This window comes from Manis pentadactyla, chromosome 2 (assembly GCF_030020395.1).
Source record: "Manis pentadactyla isolate mManPen7 chromosome 2, mManPen7.hap1, whole genome shotgun sequence".
NCBI classification, from domain to species: domain Eukaryota; kingdom Metazoa; phylum Chordata; class Mammalia; order Pholidota; family Manidae; genus Manis; species Manis pentadactyla.
Genome location: NC_080020.1, coordinates 15151302 through 15173061, shown reverse-complemented (window position 1 = coordinate 15173061; position 21760 = coordinate 15151302).

The following is a 21760-nucleotide window of genomic DNA, read 5'->3' as shown; positions in this document are numbered from 1 at the left end:
AAATGTGACTGTGATAATCTTTTTCTATTTGTTTCAGTGAGAAAAATAGCTTGTCACTATCTGCTATGCCTTCTTTTAAAGGAGAAGTCACAAAAAGTTGAATATTAATGAGTTAAAAATCGATCCCAAGAAATTGTTTTGGTAAGTAGTTATTCGGAGATAGGGGCCATTTGTTGCTTTTCTTTATTGAGGTATAACTGACATACAGCATTATATTAGTTTCAGATGGACAATATAATTATTCAATATTTGTGTGTATTGTGAAATGATCACTACAATAAGTGGTGATCTAGTCATTTATTGTCTCTTAAATCATCTTATATCCTCTCTGGAATAAGTTCTAGCATTGAGGGTACCTTAAATTATGCATTTACACACACACAAACACACACACTCTAAAGCAACTCTGGTAAAGTGCACGTTGAAAGCTCATCAGGATGTTTCAAAATAAGGAGAAAATTATTTCCTTTATTTAATTATTTCCTCTAAGGATATTCTTCACTCAGGCCCTCTGGCTTATATTTATTCTTTAAAAGTTGATGGAGCATGCTTCTGTTACCCCGATAGGCAAAGAATTTGCAAACCTGGGAACTGTCATCCTACAAAGAAGAATAGCAAAGACATATGGTGCACAGTTATGATTCCCTCAGAAAAAAAAGTGTTTTAAATCATTGAGTCAAGTGGGAGTCCTTGAGCTACTTGAATTTTCAAGTGGACTTTAAACATTTTTTTTGGTAGAACAAACTCTCTTCTTCATTAATAATTTCTCAAACCCCTATGGCAACTAATACTTAGACATTTAGAAAATCTTTATTTTAGGGGATATTTTTCCAATGACAGCAAAAGAACGTATAACTGTAGGAAAACAAGTAGAGGACAGGATGTTTTTTGGGGAGTATTAAGTGGATAGCTACAGAAATTTTTTGCTGATTTCATTTAGAAAAGCGAACTTATCATAAGATGCAAGGTAAGTCTTATTCAGATTGAACATGTTTAAGCATTGATAGATACACATCTTAGTAATGAAGTTCTCCCCTAAAAGAAAGCCTGTCGTGCATATAGTACACATTCTACATTAGAAGAACATTTCCAAAACACACACATATCCTTCTCGATGTCAGGTCTCCCTCCTAGATATGATCTTTAATAGGTTCTACTGACTCCATCAATGGACTAAATGCAAGCAAGCATTTTCTTTCTAATATAAATTCTTTATATTATAAGGCATAAAGTAGAAATTAAGAAAATCAAATTTAGAGAACTTAATTTGTTCTCTAGCTACTAAACATCAAGCCCTATTCATATTTAGTCTTACAAAACATATTTAATCTCTGTTCTTAAGTGTATGAAATTCACATACAACAGATGACATTTCAAAAGACTGTGTCATCATATGATTTAATTTTAGTTTAAATTTTCTTTCTAATTCCTTATTTCTCCCAAATCAGAAATTTCTTAATTATTTCTGCTATCTTGACTCCAATAAAACTATCTGCACTAACTAATCACCAAGTTTTCACAAGGCCCTAGAGCATAAATTAAGAAATATATACAGTAGTTCCTAATCTAAAGGAATTAACATTGAATCAAAAAGATAAAGATGGAGCAAGATAACAAAATACGGTATATAACTATTGTAAAATGACAGATATCGTTAAATTTCTGGAGGGCAAAACTGTATGCATATTGTATCACAAACATATTTTAAAGAGAACAGTTTAGTGATTTAAACAAGAGACAGAAAGAAAAGGAGACACAACTGTGAACTTCCAAGTGGATTGTAACTTTTGCTATAGGAGCTCTGTGTAAGTCCCCAAGCAGGCAGTGACATGATGCACCTTCACTGAAGGCTGACAGTGGCCAGGCTGGCAGGTTTTACACTTCTAGGCATTCAGTGAGGTGCCCCAACCACCAAGACAAAATGACCACAACAGCTGCATTCATTATCCATCTAAGAACTATTCATTTCAACCAGAAATTTCCTCTCAGTCAAGGCTTCCCTGATGGACTCGGAGCATATGTCACAGAAACACTTCCCCAAGGAGTTCTGGTTTTGCCATTAAGAAACCCAAGTCTGCATTTAAACAACCTTATCCCATACTTTTTTAGATGAACTATACCCCACACGTAGATACAGTCCCAGCCTCATGAACTAATCACTAGTATCCAATGCAGGAGGAGGTCCCTAGATATGTCTGCCACCACAAAATAGTTTAGGAATTAGCTGGTCAAAATGAAAAAGATATCAAATCTCATCTGCTGTTAGTCACAATATGATTCGGAGGGCTTATGATCTTCTGGGTTCTGCCACAGCTGTTACAAGTATGGGTGGCAGATGCTGAAATGTTTGAAAACTTTATTAGAATGTTTTCTAAATTAATTCAGGTGATCACCATGCCACTGTCTACACGGTCTAAGGTTGCGGCAGACATAGAATTAGAAAGAAAAGAAGCAATCCCTTTGTGCAATTTGGCAATTGGGTATAATCCTGTGCCAGTGCACAGACTGCTCCTCTTTGAAAATAATTGAGTAGTTAATCCAACTGGGCGTCTTATTTCTGCACCTTATGCCACTTGGATTCAGCAGTGCTGTAGATACAGCTAAAATTTACCTTCAGTGTCAGTCCAAAATATGCCTCATTTTATAAGCTGTCTTTTCAAAGTTGATGAGAAATTTCAAAAGAAGAAAATAAAAGAGTCTGTATTAAATAAAAATCCATACTCATGTATATACCACACCATTTCATTCATTCTATTTGACCTACCTACCTCTAGCTTCTTCCTGAAGTCTACCCATTCTTGTAAACTTTGAAGATGGCAAAAAGAAATTGCTGGTTTTGTATTAATTAACCCTTGTAAGAAATAAACTTAGTTTCATGGTGGCTTCAAATGGTAGTAGTTTATTTTTCATTCACAAACATCCAGCACAGATGTTCCAGTTTGAGTGGCGTCCTTGGACAGTTTCCACCATGAAGTGACTCAGGCATTCAGGCTACTTCTAGGTGTGGTTCTGCCGTCCCCTGAGCTGGCAGTCCTGGTGGACTCTGAAATACTCCACCGTATCCTTAGCATCTGGCCATCCACTGAGCAGAGACAGAAAGTCACTGGAGAGGCCAGCCTTGGAAGTGGCATGCATGGTGATTGCACACATTCATTGGCCAGAAACAGTCACATGGTCCCACTTACCTACAAGGAGACAAGAAACATAGTTTGGCTGTGTGTCCAGGAAGAAAAGGAAATTATTTGGGGAGCATATAGCATAGATTTTGGCACTCATAATTTCTTGTTCAATTACAAATCACAATATATTTTCACTGCTCCCTTTCTAAATAGGTGCTCTCTTTCTCAACTTCCTATTTGTTCATTTACTCAATTTTCTTTCTAAGAGTTAATTAACCTTAAGAGAAGAAAATGGAAAGCAAAGGTGAGGTACCCTGGAATGTAAAGGTGATTCATACAATATCATCACTTAGCTCCCTGCCAAAAATGTTTGATTTGAAGAGTCATTTGTGTGAAGACCAGCTCCATGACTGGATATCCATATGTTCCCCAAACTGGAACCAACACTGTGTTGATTCAAATTTCTCTTATCTTTAAATATGTTCACTAGTCGTTAGACAATAAAAAGTAACATAAAATATAATTCAATAATTTCAAAATCCTTAGGAGATAAAACATTTAACTGACACATTTAACTAACAATATGATTAGATGATATTTCAGTCACTGTACTCCTCTAAATATGTATACAAGAAAGGCGTCTGGCTACCAATGACTGCCTTTGAGAGGAAAATGTCTCTGTGTGAATGCTAGCCCAAAGAAATTCCCTGAAAGAATTACCTTTTTTTATTACACTGTTCCTCTTCTCTTCTTTTTTGTTTATCTCTTGAGAACTTCTAAGTGGTGAAACTTATGCAAACATCAGTGAAAATGTGATTATCATTTATAACATTCATATCTGAGAACAGTCAAGCTCATGGAAATAAACCAGCAACATTATTGTTTGTAAAAATTCTTTGTAAAAAAAAATTACTGTAAAGATATCAGAAGCAGATCATTTTCAAATATTTTATTAAGAGAATTATGAAATGATAAATAATATTTTAAAAAACCTATGTACTGGAATAAAAAACACCAGAGTGAACCCTAAGGTAAGCCTGGGACCTTGCATTATTGTGATGTGTCAATATAGGATAATCCTTGGTAACAAACGTCCAACTCTGGTGAGTATTGTTGGTAATGGGATAGGCTCCACATGTGTGGGGAGAAGATATACAGGAAATATCTGTACCTCCTCTCATTTTTGTTGTGAATTAAAACTGCACTAAAAGCAGAAGACCTCCTAAAAATACTTTTTAAATTACTACATATAAGTGGGATGACTGCCATGAATTTTTACTCTAGACTTATGAAATAACGTACTCATATTTTATTTAAGAACTTATTTGATGCCTTTCTTGTTATGAATTTGAAAAGATGCTATTTGGAAACTGAATAAATGGCAACTATTTGGAAGTACTTTTAGAGGTACCTGAAAACCTGTAGATTTCTAATGTTTTGTCAAATAATTGTGTTAAGTATTTATGTTAAATTAATAAGTAAAAATCAAGTTGCTTTTGATAAAATTATATTATGCAATAAAATTAAATAGAATTTATATCATCAGGTATTAAAACTGAAAACAAAAAGCCTGCAGAAGTCCAGAAAAAACATTACAAAGAGTAGTAACTTGTTTAAATAAAAAAAACTAACAGTTGATGGATTGAGTCAATTTTGAGAATGAGTTGTAAGATCAAGTTTTTTAGGTACATTGTACACCTACCATGGGTTTCTGGCAGACACTATACTCTGAAAATAATGATGGGAAAGTGATGTTTGTTGAGCACTTAGATATTCATCCCTTAGATAAAAGAACTTCAAAAATTGGGTATGATCCCAGGTTCCTCACATAATCCACTTCTCACATTCTAGAAAAAACGATCATGTCCTCAAAGGCTAATAAAGTGACTCATTTAGGATGCATCTATAAGATACACATCAGATCATTACCTTTTATCCAAATCAATACATTTTCTTTTTTTTTTTGAGAGGGCATCTCTCATATTTATTGATCAAATGGTTGTTAACAGTTAACAACAATAAAATTCTGTACAGGGGACTCAATGCACAATCATTAATCAACCCCAAGCCTAATTCTCATCAGTCTCCGATCTTCTGAAGCACAATGAACAAGTTCTTACATGGTGAACAAATTCTTACACAGTGAGTAAGTTCTTACATGGTGAACAGTACAAGGGCAGTCATCACAGAAACTTTCAGTTTTGATCATGCATTATGAACTACAAACAATCAGGTAAAATATGAATATTCATTTGATTTTTATACTTGATTTATATGTGAATCCCACATTTCTCCATTATTATTATTATTATCATTATTATTATTATTATTATTATGTTTATAAAATGCTGAAGTGGTAGGTAGATGCAAGATAAAGGTAGAAAACATAGTTTAGTGCTGTAAGAAAGCAAATGTAGATGATCAGGTGTGTGCCTATAGGCTAAGGATTAATCCAAGTTAGACAAGGGTAACAAAACATCCACTAATGCAGAAGATTTCTCTCAAAACAGGGGGGGTGAGGTTCTAAGCCTCACCTCTGTTGATCCCCAATTTCTCACCTGATGGCCCCCCTGCGACTGTACCTGTCTTAGGTTGTTCCTCCCTTGAGGAATCTTACCCGTCTCTGGCTAACCAGTCATCTTCCGGGGCCATACAGGGAAATGTAAAGTTGGTAAGTGAGAGAGAAGCAATATTGTTTGAAAAGGTTAGTTTTTTACTTCTTTGCAGATTTATGCCCTGTGGCTTCCATGCCCTGCATTTGTCTTGAGGTATCTTTACCACTTGGAAGAATTATGATACTCAGTAAATTCGATATGAGGCATGAATTCTATTTAAGGGTTGTAATTAGGAATGAAGAAGAAAAGCTACAGAAGTAGCAGATGGAAGAAAACATGGGAAGATTGATTATTTCTTTGACATGTCTTCTTGTAGAGTAACTTAAGCATGTGTAGGTTTTAAACTACTAATTAAATCGCACACACACATTAACATAATAGGAATACAGTTACATGACCAAAGCAGACCTACAATTACCAGCCATCTCCAGTAAACCAAGAAAACCAGTTAGGCACCCTAAGCATTTGTGAAAACTTATCTATGATATGATGGATATTGTCTAACTGAATTTGAATAGTTTGAGAAAAATCAGACAATTTAAAACAACACATTCCTGGGAACTGTTCACATCCCATATGTCCTTTTAACAGTAGATAGTCTGTAGTCTCAAGATTTTGGAGCGCTGCAACTTGCACTTCTCCTAATTCTTGGTTGAGTTCCAACAGTATAGATCCAGTCATATTTGTTATTTTACTGTATGCACAGGCCAGCTTAGATATCTCCCCCTTCATTCCAATGGCAATTCCAGGAACCAGTGGGATGAATGCAGCTACAATTGCAACAGCACCAGGATCTTTGTTGACATTTTTTGATAATCATCTTCTGGAGTGACTCTTCCAGAGTATGTTGATGTTGGAACTTCTTCTTCATATCGTATCTTATTTTGTTTTCTGGGTAGCCAAATTGGGCTTTGATCCTCTGTGTAAACACAAACAGACGCTTTGCCCACACTTTGATATGCCCTTTATACCATTGTGAAGAACTTAATGGAGGTCACCACACAGGAACTGCTTTTTTTTAAGGAGAAATGAATATTATCAGAAAAATGTACTTCCATAGCTGATCATCTGACACCCTTTAAGTGATCAAAATTAAGGATATTTAAAGCATGCATTAGTCGTTGATTTACAGTTAGTTTTATCCTATCAGGGAGTAATCCCCCTTTCTTTCTTTCTTTCTTTTTTGTTATCATTAATGTACAATTACATGAAGAATATTATGTTTACTAGGCTCTCCCCTATACAAGGTCTCCCTTATAAACCCCTTTACAGTCACTGTCTATCAGCATAGCAAAATGCTGTAGAATCACTACTTGTCTTCTCTGTGTTGTACAGACCTCCCCTTTCTCCAACCCACCCCCCTTTATGCATGCTAATCTTAATACCCCCTTTGTCTTCCCCCCCCTTATCCTTCCCTACCCATCCATCCACCCCAGTCCCTTTCCCTTTGGTACCTGTTAGTCCATTCTTGGGTTCTGTGATTCTGCTGCTGTTTTCTTCTTTCAGTTTTTCCTTTGTTCTTATACTCCACAGATGAGTGAAATCATTTGGTATTTGTCTTTCTCTGCTTGGATTATTTCACTGAGCATAATACCCTCCAGCTCCATCCATGTTGCTGCAAATGGTAGGATTTGCCCTTTTCTTATGGCTGAGTAGTATTCCATTGTGTATATGTACCACATCTTCTTTATCCATTCATCTATCGATGGACATTTAGGTTGCTTCCAATTCTTGGCTATTGTAAATAGTGCTGCGATAAACATAGGGGTGCATTGGTCTTCTCATACTTGATTGCTGCATTCTTAGGGTAAATTCCTAGGAGTGCAATTCCTGGGTCAAATGGTAAGTCTGTTTTGAGCATTTTGATGTACCTCCATACTGCTTTCCACAATGGTTGAACTAACTTACATTCCCACCAGCAGTGTAGGAGGGCTCCCCTTTCTCCACAGCCTCGCCAACATTTGTTGTTGTTTGTCATTTGGAGGGCAGCCATCCTTACTGGTGTGAGGTGATACCTCATTGTAGTTTTGATTTGCATTTCTCTAATAATTAGTGATGTGGAGCATCTTTTCATGTGTCTGTTGGCCATCTGTATTTCTTTTTTGGAGAACTGCCTGTTCAGTTTCTCTGCCCACTTTTTAATTGGGTTATTTGTTTTTTGTTTGTTGAGGTGTGTGAGCTCTTTACATATTCTGGATGTCAAGCCTTTATCGGATGTGTCATTTACAAATATATTCTCCCATACTGTAGGGTTCCTTTTTGTTCTATTGATGGTGTCTTTTGCTGTACAGAAGATTTTTAGCTTAAAATAGTCCCACTTGTTCATTTTTGCTGTTGTTTTCCTTGCCCAGGGAGATATGTTCAAGAAGAGGTCGCACATGTTTATGTCTAAAAGGTTTTTGCCTATGTTTTTCTCTAAGAGTTTTATGGTTTCATGACTTACATTCAGGTCTTTGATCCATTTTGAATTTACTTTTGTGTATGGGGTTAGACAATGGCCCAGTTTCATTCTCCTACATGTAGCTGTCCAGTTTTGCCAGCACCATCTGTTGAAGAGACTGTCATTTCGCCATTGTATGTCCATGGCTCCTTTATCAAATATTAATTGACCATATATGTCAGGGTTAATGTCTGGATTCTCTAGTCTGTGACTCTGTTCTTGTGCCAGTACCAAATTGTCTTGATTACTATGGCTTTATAATAGAGCTTGAAGTTTGGGAGTGAGATCCCCCCTACTTTATTCTTCTTTCTCAGGATTGCTTTGGCTATTCGGGGTTTTTGGTGTTTCCATATGAATTTTTGAATTATTTGTTCTAGTTCAATGAAGAATGTTGCTGGTAGTTTCATAGGGATTGCATCAAATCTGTATATTGCTTTGGGCAGGATGGCCATTTTGACGATATTAATTCTCCCTAGCCACGAGCATGGGATGAGTTTCCATCTGTTAGTGTTCCCTTTAATTTCTCTTAAGAGTGACTTGTAGTTTTCAGAGTATAAGTCTTTCACTTCTTTGGTTAGGTTTATTCCTAGGTATTTTATTCTTTTTGATGCAATTGTGAATGGAATTGTTTTCCTGATTTCTCTTTCTATTATTAGTTCATTGTTAGTGTATAGGAAAGCTACAGATTTGTGTGTGTTCATTTTGTATAATGCAACTTTGCTGTATTCCCATATCAGTTCTAGTAGTTTTGGAGTGGAGTCTTTAGGGTTTTTTCTGTACAATATCATATCATCTTCATATAGTGACAGTTTAACTTCTTCTTTACCAATCTGTATTCCTTGTATTTCTTTGTTTTGTCTGATTGCCGTGGCTAGGACCTCCAGTACTATGTTAAATAACAGTGGGGAGAGTAGGCATCCCTGTCTAGTTCCCGATCTCAGAAGAAAAGCTTTCAGCTTCTCACTGTTCAGTATAATGTTGGCTGTGGATTTATCATATATGGCCTTTAGTATGTTGAGGTACTTGCCCTCTATTCCCATTTTGCTGAGAGTTTTTATCATGAATGGATGTTGAATTTTGTCAAATGCTTTTTCAGCATCTATGGAGATGACCGTGTAGTTTTTGTCTTTCTTTTTGTTGATGTGGTGGATGATGTTGATGGATTTTTGAATGTTGTACCATCCTTGCATCCCTGGGATGAATCCCACTGGGTCATGGTGTATGATCCTTTTGATATACTTTTGAATTCGGTTTGCTAATATTTTATTGAGTATTTTTGCATCTACATTCATCAGGGATACTGGTCTGTAATTTTCTTTTTTGGTAGGGTCTTTGCCTGGTTTTGGTATTGGGGTGACGTTGGCTTCATAGAATGAGTTTGGGAGTATACCCTCCTCTTCTGTTTTTTGGAAAACGTTAAGGAGAATGGGTATTATATCCTCTCTGTGTGTCTGATAAAATTCCGAGGTAAATCCGTCCTGCCCGGGGTTTTGTTCTTGGGTAGTTTTTTGATTACCATTTCAATTTCTTTGCTAGTAATTGGTTTGTTTAGCTTTTGTGTTTCTTCCCTGGTTAGCCTTGGAAGGTTGTATTTTCCTAGGAAGTTGTCCATTTCTTCTAGGTTTTCCAGCTTGTTGGCATATAGGTTTTCATAGTAGTCTTTAATAATTCTTTGTATTTCTGTGGAGTCTGTCGTGATTTTTCTGTTCTCATTTCTGATTCTGTTGATTTGTGTTGATTATCTTTTTCTCTTAATAAGTTTGGCTAGAGGCTTATCTATTTTGTTTTTTTTCTCAAAGAACCAGCTCTTGGTTTCATTGATTTTTGCTATTGTTTTATTCTTTTCAATTTTGTTTATTTCTTCTCTGATCTTTATTATGTCCCTCCTTCTGCTGACTTTAGGCCTCATTTGTTCTTCTTTTTCCAGTTTTGATAATTGTGATGTTAGACTATTCATTTGGGATTGTTCTTCCTTCTTCAAGTGTGCCTGGATCGCTATATACTTTCCTCTTAAGACTGCTTTCGCTGTGTCCCACAGAAGTTAGGGCTTTGTGTTTTTGTTGTCATTTGTTTCTATATATTCCTTGATCTCTATTTTGATTTGTTAGTTGATCCATTGATTATTTAGTAGCATGTTGTTAAGCCTCCATGTGTTTGTGAGACTTTTTGTTTTCTTTGTAAAATTTATTTCTAGTTTTATACCTTTGTGGTCTGAAAAATTGGTTGGTAGCATTTCAATATTTTGGATTTTACTGAGGCTCTTTTTGTGGGCCATTATGTGGTCTATTCTGGAGAATGTTCCATGTGCACTTGAGAAGAATGTGTATCCTGTTGCTTTTGGATGTAGAGTTCTGTAGATGTCTATTAGGTCCATCTGCTCTACTGTGTTGTTCAGTGCCTCTGTGTCCTTACTTATTTTCTGCCCAGTGGATCTATCCTTTGGGGTGAGTGGTGTGTTGAAGTCTCCTAAAATGAATGCACTGCAGTCTATTTCTCCCTTTAGTTCTGTTAGTATTTGTTTCACATATGCTGGCACTCCTGTGTTGAGAGCATATTTAGAATGGTTATATCCTCTTGTTGGACTGAGCCCTTTATCATTATCTGGCATCCTTCTTTATCTCTTGTTACTTTCTTTGTTTTGAAGTCTATTTTGTCTGATATTAGTACTGCAACCCCTGCTTTCTTCTCGCCATTGTTTGCCTGAAATATGTTTTTCCATCCCTTGACTTTTAGTCTGTGCATGTCTTTGGGTTTAAGGTGAGTTTCTTGTAAGCAGCATATAGATGGGTCTTGCTTTTTTATCCATTCTATTGCTCTGTGCCTTTTAATTGGTGCATTAAGTCCATTGCATTTAGGGTGACTATTGAGAGATATGTACTTATTGCCATTGTAGGCTTTAAATTCGTGATTACCAATGGTTCAAGGTTAGCCTCTTTAGTATCTTACTGCCTAACTTAGCTCGCTTACTGAGCTGTTATATACACTGTCTGGAGATTCTTTTCTTCTCTCCCTTCTTAGTCCTCCTCCTCGATTCTTCATATGTTGGGTGTTTTGTGCTGTGCTCTTTCTAGGAGTGCTCTCATCTAGAGCAGTCCCTGTAAGATGTTCTGTAGAGGTGGTTTGTGGGAAACAAATTCCTTCAGCTTTTGTTTGTCTGGGAATTATTTAATCCCACCATCATATTTGAATGATAGTCGTGCTGGATACAGTATCCTTGGTTCGAGGCCCTTCTGTTTCACTGCATTTAATATATCATGCCATTCTCTTCTGGCCTGTAGGGTTTCTGTTGAGAAGTCTGATGATAGCCTGATGGGTTTTCCTTTATAGGTGACCTTTTTCTCTCTAGCTGCCTTTAAAACTCTTTCCTTGTCCTTGATCCTTGCCATTTTAATTATTATATGTCCTCCTTGGATCTTTTATGTTGGGGGTTCTGTGTATTTCTGTGGTCTGTTCAATTATTTTCTCCCCAAATTTGGGGAAGTTTTCAGCAATTATTTCTTCAAAGACACTTTCTATCCCTTTTTTTCTCTCTTTTTCTTCTGGTACCCCTATAATACGGATATTGTTCCTTTTGGATTGGTCATACAGTTCTCTTAGTATTGTTTCATTCCTGGAGATCCTTTTATCTCTCTCTGCGTCAGCTTCTATGCGTTCCTGTTCTCTGGTTTCAATTCCATCAATGGCCTCTTGCATCCTATCCATTCTGCTTATAAACCCTTCCAGAGTTTGTTTCATTTCTGCGATCTCCTTTCTGGCATCTGTGATCTCTTTCCGGACTTCATCCCATTTTTCTTGCGTATTTCTCTGCATCTCTGTCAGCATGTTTATGATTCTTATTTTGAATTCTTTTTCAGGAAGACTGGTTAGGTCTGTCTCCTTCTCTGGTGTTGTCTCTGTGATCTTTGTCTGCCTGTAGCTTTGCCTTTTCATGGTGATAGGAATAGTCTGCAGGACTGGGACGAGTGACGGCTGGAAGGACTTCCCTTCTTGTTGGTTTGTGGCCCTCCTCTCCTGGGAGAACAGCGGCCTCTAGTGGCTTGTGCTGCGCAGCTGCGCGCAGACAGGGTTTCTGCTTCCTGCCCGGCTGCTATGGAGTTAATCTCCGCTGTTGCTGTGGGCGTGGCCTGGCTCGGGCAGCTGCTCCAAAATGGTGGAGTCGTGTTGGAGGGGGAGCGGCTGGGAGTCTATTTATCTCCGTTAGGGGCCTCCCTGCTCCCTGCTGCCCAGGGGATTAGAGTGCCCAGAGATCCCGAGATTCCCTGCCTCTGCACAAAGTGTACCACCCTGCCCCTTTAAGACTCCCAGAAATCACTCGCCAAACCAAAACAACAACAACAACAACAACAACAAAATTAAATAAATAACTTAAAAAAAGGAAAAAAAAAATCGCATGATTTTCTTTGTCCTCAGGCACCGGCCTCAGGTGAGGGGCCCCCACCCATAGGATGGCGAACCTCCTGCTTCTCTTTCAGGTCCTCGGTTCCTGCCAGCACCATCTGAACCCCAATCACCCCTTGCCCCCATAATCCCAGCACGTAGACAATAGCCACCAGCCCCGTAGAAGTGACACCACAATCACCCCATGCCCCTTCCTATATAACCCAGCACCTTTCCCTAATAAAGCGTAATTCTCCGGTGAATTGCTGCTGTGTGTCGCTCCTTTCCTTTCATTGGTGCCAAAACCCGGGAGACGGGACACCCCAACTGGGCCCCGTCCTCCCCCTTCCCCCCGACACCAGCAGCAGCTTGCCCTCGTCCTCTTTTTCAGGCGCTGGCTCCTCACACTCACCACTCCTCTTTGGCCTTTGGGTAAGTTTTCCCCCGGAGCGGGCCGCTCTTCCCCGAGCTATCGCAGCGCCATTGACCATGATCGTCCGGCAAGGCCCTGACGCTCGGGGACGAGGAGGGAACTCTCCCCGCCTCAGGCCTTCACGGCTGCGGCAGAGCCTCAGGCCCCTCCTCCAACAGCCATAAACGAGGTGACTCCTTTGTGGATGAGAACGCTCCCTTCCCCCCCTCCTTCCATTCCTTCCACGGAAAACTCCTAGTACTAGGTACCTCGGACTCCGGCACTCTGCCTTCTTAGAGGAGTCTGGGTGACGACCCACACTTCCTAAGAAACCGACTCCTATACGAGTTTCCGCAGACCACCAAGGATCATCGGGGACGCCCTTTGTCTCCTTGCGGTCTGCTCCCAGTCCGAGGATCTCCGTTCGTCTTCCCCTGTTTGTCTCCTTCTCTGTCCTTTAGCCATGGGAGCCTCCTCATCCCTCCCTGAAAGCTCACCTCTTGAATGCCTGCTCAAGCATCTAGCCACCCTCTCCCTGACGCCTGATATAAAACCAAAACTTCTCTGTAAATACTGCTCCCAAGATTGGCCGACACACCCCCTAGACAATCACAACCAATGGCCCGCAGGGGGAGCTCTTGATCCTAACATCACTCACAATCTCTTTAACTACTGCCAGCGCCTGAAAAAATGGAAGGAGATTCCTTATACCGAAGCTTTCCGCCTCCTTCCCCCACCTCCCCCCAAGTTCTCCTAGCCTGCAAGCCGTCTCTCCCCCACAAAAGCCTCCCGTTCACTCCTTTTCCCCTCCTCTCCTACAACAGCCCCTCCCCCTTCCTCCACCAACACCGCCGCCACCACCTCCCCCTCTTCTCCTACAACAGCCCCTCCCCCTTCCTCCACCACCATCTCCTCCCCCACCTCACCCCCCCCTTGCAGTCCAAGCCTGAGCCTTTCAGCCCCCCTCTAACTAAGTTCCAGGAACCTCCTCTGTCTTTGCCCCCATCACCTGTTTCTCCCCCACAGACTGAGCCAGAACCCTTCAGTCCTCCTCAGACTCGGTCCCGAGGGCCTCTCAAAATTATCGCCCCCCTCTGGGAGGTGGCAGGATCCAAAGACATCGTGTGTGTTCACGTCCCTTTCTCCTTAGGAGATTTAGCCCAACTTGAGAAACGCCTAGGTTCCTTTTCCACTGATCCCACGACATATATCAAGGAGTTTCAATGGACCCTCCAGTCATACAGCCTCACACATCATGACATTTTCATGCTCCTGGCCAATACCCTCCTACCTGAAGAGCGCAGACGAGTTTGGGACTTCGCCCAAACGCACGCTACCCCACAGACTGACATCCTAACAGTGACCTTTAAAGCCTTCCATAACCGGGAGGAGGAGAAAGAAAGCCATAAACAAAAGGCTGATCAGGCCAGTTTCCAAATGTTGGCCCAGCTGATAAAACCACAACCTGGGCGCCCCTCTACAAACAAGCCCCCCACACGAGCTTGTTTCAAGTGCGGACAAGAAGGACATTGGTCAAGGGCGTGCCCCTCCCCCAGATCTCCTACCACCCCATGCCCCAGATGCCACAAAAATGCCACTGGGGGTCTGATTGCCCAGCCCCCCGAAGGGGAGGCTGGACGAACAACCCCCATCCTAAGCCCGCCGTAGTGGGGCTGGCAGAAGAAGATTGACGGGGCCCGGGGGCTTCTCGCCCGACCATTTCCATCACCAAACAGGAGCCCAGGGTTACTTTAATAGTAGACGGTCACCCCATCTCCTTCCTCCTAGACACAGGAGCCACCTTCTCAGTCTTGCGGGAATACCGGGGCCCTACCACGCCTGCCATTACTCCTATAGTCGGGGTAGGAGGTCAACAGATTTTCCCATTAAACCCCCCCCTTTTATGCACAATCCAAGACAATCCTATACCTTTCTCCCACTCCTTCCTAGTTATGCCCCAGTGTCCCATCCCCTTACTAGGACGGGACATCCTTTCTCTCCTCCATGTTTCCATAACTATATCCACTCCCACAGCCCCCAGTACTCCCTTTCTGATGGCCCTCATAGCCGACGACCCCCCTCTACCCAATGAAAGCTCCAGTTCCGCCCTCATACACCCTGTAAATCCCAAAGTTTGGGACATTACAAGCCCCTCCGTGGCTCTATGTCCTCCTGCCTCTATCAAATTACATAACCCCTCTCAGTATATCTGTCAGGCCCAATACCCCCTAACCACTTCAGCCCTCATAGGCCTCCAACCCATCATTCAAAATCTTTTAAACAAAAATTACCTCAGGCCCACTCACTCCCCGTTTAATACCCCCATATTAGCTGTTAAAAAAACCAATGGATCTTTCCGCCTCGTCCAAGACCTTCACCTCACCAACATGGCCATCATCCCTATCCATCCCTTAGTCCCAAATCCATACACCCTTCTATCGCAGATCCCTGCCTCGGCCTCCCACTTCTCAGTTCTAGATCTCAAGGACACATTCTTTTTTTCTATCCCTCTGGACTCCTCCTCCCAAGATTTTTTCACCTTCACCTGGACGGACCCATACACAAGACATTCTGAACAACTCACTTGGACAGTTTTGCCACAAGGCTTCCGAGTCCACCTTATTACAATACGTGGAGGATCTTCTACTCTGCAGTCCTTCATGGGAAGAGTCTCAACTTGACACTGCCTCCCTACTTAACCTTCTAGCTTCCAGAGGTTACCAGATAACCCCTGTCAAAGCTCAAATCTCTTCCCCTTCTGTCACTTACGTCGGATTTCTTCTATCTCAACAAAAAAAGTCCATTACCTTAGACAGAAAATGGCTCCTCTCTGACCTGCCCATTCCCAAAACCAAGACAGAAATCCTTTCCTTTCTAGGCCTGGTTGGGTATTTTAGAGCGTGGATCCCTAAATTCTCCCTGTTGGCAAGACCCCTATACGACCTCAGCAAGGGCCCCCCTGAAGAACCATTATCCTCCTCACCCCGACACTCCTTCATTAAGCTCCGTCAAGCCCTTGTGGAAGCCCCAGCTCTCCATCTTCCTGATTTGTCGAAAGCCTTCTCATTATACATTCATGAGAGGTCCAGTCAAGCTCTAGGAGTCCTAGGCCAATATTATAGCCCATCCTTTGCCCCAGTAGCTTATCTTTCCAAGCAATTAGACCCCACAGTTCAGGGATGGGCCCCCTGCCTACGGGCATTAGCCGTTGGACAGCTCTTGCAGAAGGAAGCTCATAAACTGACATTCAGGGTGCCCCTTACCATTCTGTCCCCACATCACCTAAAGGATCTCTTAACCTACAAAAGTTTACAGACTCTCCCTCCCTCCAGACTCCTGACCTTACTGTCCTCTTTCCTCCAAAATCCCCTTCACCCCCTTTGCCATCCATACCCGAATCATGACTTTTTCCTCCTTTACTGCTCCCTCGCTCTCTCTCACTTTTTTTCCTCATTCCTATTGTCTTCCCCGCCACCCCAGCCTCCTTTGTATGGCGATTCAAAGTCAGACAGACTTACACACAGCATCAAACAAAAATTACTGCCCTCATTGCCACATCAGACTGCCCTCTGAAAGGCTGCTCCGAGCCTTTATACCTCCACTTTCCTCCCTCCACCGAAGTGCTCACTAGCGGCTACCTTTATTCTCCCTACCTCTGCTTCCTCTATGACCAAAAACAAGCCTGTTGCAGGCGATGGCCAGACACCTACGGGGATGTCCCTACTGGTCTTGCGCCATTCACTACATGGGTAACTCCCGGTACCCACAGTATTACTCCTCCAACCCATTCTCTTCAATACTAACAAACCCCTTCCTCACCTGGCTGTGGCCCATTTCAGGCTCTATAATAATCATTCTTCTCGCCTGTCTCTTCTTACCTTGCATAGTAAAGTTTCTCAAATCCCAAGTTGGTAAAATCTCTAATCAAACTTTCAACCAGCTTTTACTCAGGAACTACCAGCTTTTAGCCACAGAAGATCCCTCACCCTCACGTGACCTCCTCACCACACGCTGAGATGGACCCCTCTCTCCGCTGGAAACTGTTCCTGGAAACAATGGCCGCAGACGCCTGGCTTCTGGCACCCGTATCCTCCTGGCACCATTGGAATCAACAAGTCCTCGACCTATAGTTACAGGGAACCTTCATTGATTTCCAACCTGAAAAAGTCCACATATACTCGTCCTTACTGTGGGGAGTCCTATCAACCCTTTCCCCCCAATCCTCAAGCCCTCACTCCCTTCTCCGCCCCCATTCAGCAGGAAGCAGTCAGAGAGAAAGCAACGTCCACAACCCCATAAAGGAGAAAGGGGGGAATGAAGGGCCCCCACTCATAAGATGGCGAACCTCCTGCTTCTCTTCCGGGTCCTTGGTTCCCGCCGGCGCCATCTGAACCCCAATCACCCCTCGCCCCCCTAATCCCAGCACCTAGCCAATAGCCACCAGCCCCGTAGAAGTGACACCTCAATCACCACATGCCCCTTCCTATATAACCCAGCACCTTTCCCTAATAAAGCGGAATTCTCCGGTGAATTGCTGCTATGTGTTGCTCCCTTCCTTTCATCAGGCACCCCCTCACTGGTCTTGCTGCCCTGTTTCCCTAGTATTGGGGTCCCTGTCCCTTTAAGACTTCCAAAAAGCACTCGCCAAAAAAAAAATGGCCGCTCCCATTTCTTTGTTCTCCGGCGTTGGCCTCATGCACCCGCTCTCTGGTCCTGCTGCCCTGTTTCCCTAGTATCCAGGGCCACCTGGGCACGTACTGTGTCTGCGCTCTGGCCCGGATGGCTGGGGCTGGGTGTTCAGCAGTCCTGGGCTCCGTCTCCCTCCCGCTCTGCCTATTGTTCTCCCGCAGGGAGTTGGGGGGATGGGCGCTCGGCTCCCGCGGGGCCGGGGCTTGTATCTTACCCCCTTCGCGAGGCGCTGGGTTTTCGCAGGTGTGGATGTGATCTGGATGATCTGGATGTTGTCCTGTGTCCTCTGGTCTCTATTTTAGGAAGAGTTGTCTTTGTTATATTTTTGTAAGATATATGTAGTTTTGGGAGGAGATTTCCACTGCTCTGCTCATGCCGCCATCTTGACTCCGCCCCCCAAATCAATACATTTTTTAAAATGTGGAATAAAATCCTTCCATGTGCAAAATACTACTGAGGGTATTTAGTATTATTAAGACAGCCCTTCTCTTCCAGGACTTAATTTCTGATTCAAATGAGGAGTCTTAAAAATACATGGAAGAGAAAAATTAACTCACAATGCCAGATACCAAATAAAAAATTCTCAAGACAAAAGAACTACTTGATAAGTGAACAGTCTAAGCAGTAAGAATTGTGAGTTCAGAGATCAAACACAGTGAGATGGGTGGAGGTGGGGCACCGCCAAGGGCGTTGTATTGTCTGGAGCAATGTGGGTGATTGTGGAAAAGGGAAACCTTCAGTACCTTGTTACTGTAATGAAGCAAGTCTGCTGAACCAGGTGTGGTGCTCATAATTATTATTTATTCATTGTGAGCACCCAAAAGTTGCCTTTTTATTCTTTGATTGTTACTCTTACCATTACCAAGAATAGATATTGGAATATTTTGTTCACAAAGTGCTCCATGCAGCATCTCTTCTGGCCGTCACTTACATAATTATAATTACGTATGGTCACACCTACAAACCTGCTTTCCAAGTCACATATTTGAGGAAAAATCCTAAGTGCTGTTTTCTGGTGTTAAAACTCTCTGGTTCCCAGCAAATCCTACCTCCTTCACCCCCATAAAAGGGCTAAAATCACAAACAGATCATTCATATAAAAGGATGGCTGAAAGAATCATATATACCTCTCCACTTACTATACTAGCTATCTTCATTTGTGTGCCGTCAGCCACTGACTATTAAGTAGTTACGGGAAAAAGTGCTTTCATTTACAGTATAGGTGTTTGTGGAAAAACGCATCTGGATTTAAACCCAAAAAGTGTGAAAAAGCTTTGTCAAGTAAGGGAGTATCCAGTCAGCTAAAACTGGTGGTGCCAGGCTGCTCTGATGAAATGCCCCAGGAAGCTTTGTTCAGTGTTGAAAAAGCAAACACTTTCTCTGATCTTCAGAGCATTGCTATTTGGACTTAAATGGCACTCCTCCTCATGGTGGAAAATGCACATAGGATACACAGATTCTGGCTGCCAACCAGACAGGGCACGAACTGCCATTCCAGAGACGCTCTCATGTATACAGTAGCAAGGAAATATTTTCTGAACTAAAATTTGTTTTTGTCCTTTCCAGGACTACTATTCAGGGAAAAAACTAGGGTGAAGAGTAAATTTCACTGAACACTCTTATTTTACCCGAGGATTATTTGCTTGGGGCAAGTACTGTTTCACAATATTAGTATTTCCACCCAGAATTCTTGAAAATCACTCTCTTGCCCTCCATACTGCCTTCACCACTAATAGATAAATAAAACAAAAGAAACCAGACAAAGCAAAATATAAACATTGTACATCAAGCACTGGACTCCAGCTTCCTTCAAGAGAGCTCTAAGCTAAGATACAAAGCAGTAGACCTTTGGAGATAAGCTTATGGACTTGCCTCAGCTGGCATAAATATGGGAATTAGGAATATAATTTTTTCTTTTTGAATGTCTCTGACATAAATGATATCTACATCAGCCAAACAGAGTTAGTAAGTGTATATTCTTAAACATAGCTTTAATCTTCCATCACTGATCTCAGTTTCTATTTGACATGCTGATTGACTTCTTTCCTTTTTCCTTGTTCTTTGGTCTTTTTGAATTAATACAACTTGAATACAGAAAGCTGTATTTTGAATAAAGCAGCATTTGTTAACAAATCTGTACACTCAACAGAAACATTTTCATGTAGGTCGATAGACATCAGTCATGGTGAAATGCAGGGTGCATTTTCATTTTATAGATTTTCTGACTTTTTGTGAATGAATGAGAATACTATGGAGATAAAATTGGGCAGAGATGAACAAAAAATCACTCTTCTTTTGACTAGGTACAATAATTAGGATAAGCAAGAATTTTAACATTGGCAGGTCTCCATACCACTTTCATTAGCAAGGCCTCAACAGCGAGTCCACTTCCTAACTGCAAGAAGGAACTGGGGCCTCTGCATAGAAATCAGACAGTAACTAGGTAAGAAATTTTGACTATGTCATCAATAGGTTTTATGTTGCATAGGTGATTTTCTGCCTTAATTGATATATGATACAGAAAGATAATTTAGGAACTTGAAATTTTGATTATGCACAACATACATACACTTATGTGTTCATATATACACATAAAATATGCAATAAGATACTAAATAGAAGTTTCTGAGAACCCAGGGTACACAGACATGAAATTCCAGACCAGTTTATGAGCTTTCAAAGCAAATATGGGAGAGCGACATAGTTTATGGTTCTAAAAGAAACACCGAAATTTAAGAAGACTTTTGAGAGGATTTCTTTTAGAAGAGATGTTTTTTCTCTTTTATCTCAAATGAAGAGAGCTTTCTCTTTTGATTCAGGGGGATCTCATAGGGAGATTTCGTGTGACTTCAACGGCCAAGAGACCCTAGCTGGCCCTGCCTGGGAAATCTGCGGCAAAGAAGGGGTCAACCCTGGGTGTAGGCAGCAGAGCAGTCGTGGCTACATTAGGATAGGTCGGGGTAAATGTTCTGTGTGTTTGCTGTGGACAGTCTCAGTCCTCTCAGAAGGAACCACAGAGAAGAGATCCAACTGCAACAGAAGCTGCCACTGGATGTCAGCCCCATCAGGAGAGGAGAAGCTCACAGGGGTCACAATTGCAAGTCAGAGACCCCAGAGATTAGAAGGCCTCAAAGGCTGCATGAGGACGTCCCAGGAGAGAGGGGCAGCTCCAAGCCATGGAGGGGCCCCCCCAGGATACCATGCTTGACTAACATCCCCTGCTCCCTATCCACTCAGCCTCAATGGAGAAGGGCTGCAAACAGCCCAGCAGTTGGGGAGGGGAGAAGGAGGCAGGGGCAGAACCAATCAGTGCTTCTTTTGAAGGTGGCTTTCTCCAAGGCTCCAGAAAGAAGAAATTCTTACCTTTAAATGGAGTTGTAAACTTTAATAATTACATATAATGTAATATACAGTCTCTATATGTATACAGGTATGTATGATTAAGTACACACAACTGAATAGAGACTGTTTGTGACATTACTCTTATTATTACCTATGAAAGAATGGAAAAGTTGTGAACTAGGGATTAAAAGAGAAATTCTCTCACTGAATACATTTTCAAATGATCTTTAGGACATAAATTGCTCCTGCTTATTCGATTTACTGTATATATATTGGAGAAAGAGGAGAATGAGCCTCTCTAGGTTAGAATTAGTAAAAATAATCTAAAATAGCTTTTCATTTAATGTATTAAATGACTAGCATGGATTTATTCCTTTGTCATTCAACAGATATTTACTAAATATTCACTGCGGGCCAGGTACTGCACTTGATAAATGTGGGACAGAAGAGCCACACTTAATATTAGGTTAATATCTAGGTTAAGAGCACATACTGATTCTATCAAAATAAATTTTATGCTAATGTATTATTTGAAAAATATGGCAAATGCTATAGATTGAATCTTGACAGGAAACAGATTAAAATTATTCCTCTAATTCCTTGCCCCTAATATGTGTATAAAATCTAGCGTGAGAGGATATGATGCCAAAACGACTCAAACAATACGACTTAGTGTTTACCATTATTTTATATTTATTTATAATTTGATATTCTTTACACTAAAGAACTGAGATCACTAATAAGACCCAGTGTTTTCTGTCTTATT